The sequence below is a fragment of the Ipomoea nil genome, unplaced genomic scaffold, assembly GCF_001879475.1.
Source record: "Ipomoea nil cultivar Tokyo-kokei standard unplaced genomic scaffold, Asagao_1.1 scaffold1558, whole genome shotgun sequence".
NCBI classification, from domain to species: domain Eukaryota; kingdom Viridiplantae; phylum Streptophyta; class Magnoliopsida; order Solanales; family Convolvulaceae; genus Ipomoea; species Ipomoea nil.
Window position 1 is genome coordinate 1,283,216 of NW_017617986.1, and position 2,815 is coordinate 1,286,030.

The following is a 2,815-nucleotide window of genomic DNA, read 5'->3' on the forward strand; positions in this document are numbered from 1 at the left end:
ACTAGATTCTTTGATTTGATCGTTTAACAAATTTTTTGTGAATATTTAAATATGAGAAGATTTTGATTATAAATATGTAATTAATTTCTTAATTATTTGGGAACTATATTTATTGTAATCATCATTAATCCAAAACAACTAGTTTTTAATATATATATATATATATATATATATATATATATATATATATATAATATTATAATTTTAAAAACTAATCTTTTAACAATTACTAGTAAAAATTTAAATTAAAACTTAAAATTCAGCGCGCCTAAAATTCTAAATTCTAAATCCTAAATTCTAAACTTAACCGCTCTCTAGATGGCAGACTCTGACTCCAAAGCCGACGTCGCCGTCTCTCTTGCTGTCGAAGCAGAAGCCGACACTGCCGTCTCCCGTCCTTCCCTGCCGCTGCCGCTACCTCCCCTGTGATTCTACGAGGAGTCCTCCCCTGCCATCTAAGAATGTCGTTGTCTCTTGTTATCCCCTGCCGCCGATGCCTCCCCTGTGATTCTGCAACGAATCCTCCCCTGCTGTCGACAAAGGCAGCCGTCTCCCATCATCTCCTACCGCCGCCGTCCTCCCCTGCCAACGACGAAGCAACTGATTAGGTATTTCTTGATCCAAATCTTTCCTAATTTCCTAATTTCATTATTTTGATTATTTTCTTGAATTTTTTTTTTTTTTTGGGAAATTTAATGATATCTTGTAATTTAATGAGGCTTGTGTATGTTGTTAACTATGAAGATATCAGAATAGGTATGTAAAGGTCTATATGTTCAAATATTTTGGAGTATTTTGGCCATAATATTAGGTCATTAGCTTCTTCCTTGTATTTGATTTATAGAGAGCACGATTCTGAATTTATTTGAGGTTAAACCAATTTGCAAAACATAATATCAACTACTGACATTTCCTTGTTGAAAAGAAGGTTGTAAACATTTGGAGTAAAATAATTAGGATTTATATACTGTTTGGAATATTTCTATTAGTTTATCTAGTGGAAATGCAAATAATAAGGGAATCAATGGTATGGACCTCCTGATACTTTTTAGTGAGTCTATTGAATTCAAGATTCTGTTTTATTAGATTTATTTTTCTCTAAATACTATTGGTAAATTCAATTGTATATTTTTTTTTGTGTATGGTTTGTCTTTTTAGCATTATTGAGTTATAGGTTTCTGTTAATTTGTAATAATTTGTGGGTTTTGGAGTTCTTTTGTTTTTTTATATAGTGAATTGGGTTATATTTTGACAGTGTGCTCCAATATAGCCATATAGGTGAATTTTTATTGATTCTTTTTGGCGGAGGCTTGTGTGCTTTGATCATTAAATGTTTCATTTGCTTTGGATATAGTGAATTGGGTTATTTTGCAATTTCCAAGTACAACTTTGGATGGAGTTATGGAAAAGAGAAACAAGATGGAAAGCTACGTAAAAATGAATTGATCAAATTAAATTTTACATGCCATATTCAAAGTCATTTTGATTGGTGCATTTGCTCTTTGTTGTATAGTAAGGCGAAGCTGTATAAATTTGATAAAGAAGGAAATTAGTGAAAAAAGAGAGGAGTTGGGACTATGAAGTTTTTTAAGCATAAAGAAATTAGAAAAGTTAGGCTTGTGAGGAGGCAGTCAAAGACACTCAAAATATGTGCCAATCACTTAGGTGAGTTTTTCTCATTCCCTGCTTCTATCATCTTTTAAGTGTCTTTCATTATGTTTCTCTCTTAGCTAGTATATTGGTGTCTTTGATTTGATTTAATTTAACTTTGTTGTAGTTCTTCCTACAATATCATTATATCAATGCAAGAACATGCGGGGAATAAAAAAATCTTGGGTTCGGTAAGCTGTTAATTTTGCTAATGGGTAGCTAAAGGATGAGACGTTTCGCATTAGATTTGCTTCTGTTAAGAGTAAGCCCCACTTTTATTGCATTTGTGATTACATCTGGATATTTCAAACTCTTGTTTTTTATATTCAAACTACTGCTTGAACATTTATGTTTCATTGCTACTGTGGTTTCTCGAGCACTTATAGTTCTATATATTCGATGCATCATTTGCTCACTGAGATATATAAATGCAGTAATGCCAAAATCATAGAGAATATGAGATTCTTCTCTTTCCTAGTGAGAAGAATGAAAACAATATATGTTTATTAGTTGATATCTATGATGTTAACATTTTTATGTGCTTCAAAACAATATATGTTTATTAGTTGAGATTTTTTAACACTATTGTGGTAGAAACCTTTATTAAGATTATTGTAATAGAATCATTGTGATTTTATTTTAGTGTGCATATTGAGTTGATGTTGAGATTTTATTGTGCCTATTGTACTAAATTTTTTAACTTTTGTAGCAGCATGTTGCATTGCAAAGGGAAGTATTAACACAAAATGGAGAGGATGTAGATGAGTGTCTGCGGTTGGCGGACATGATAAGAAAAGAAGAGTTTATGGACTTGACTCATATGGTAGCTTCATTTGTGGTCCAATTAATGTTAACACATCGGATAATATAACCTCAACATCGCAATCATTAGATAATGCTAATTCGGCAAAGATGCAAGATGATATTCAGAATTTGAAGATTTCTATGCTTCTTATATAGCAGCTTGCTCTTGAGAGTGAGAGAGCTGGTACTTCATCATCAACCTCATCGCAACAGGATTGAACTAGATATTGATTTTTTTATACATTATTATATTGTTGTTTAGACTATTAATTTGTATTAAGTAGTACATTAATTTTTTTTTACTATAAAACAATATTAGTTTTATAATACAAATTATATTGTATTTTATTAATAGTGTTTT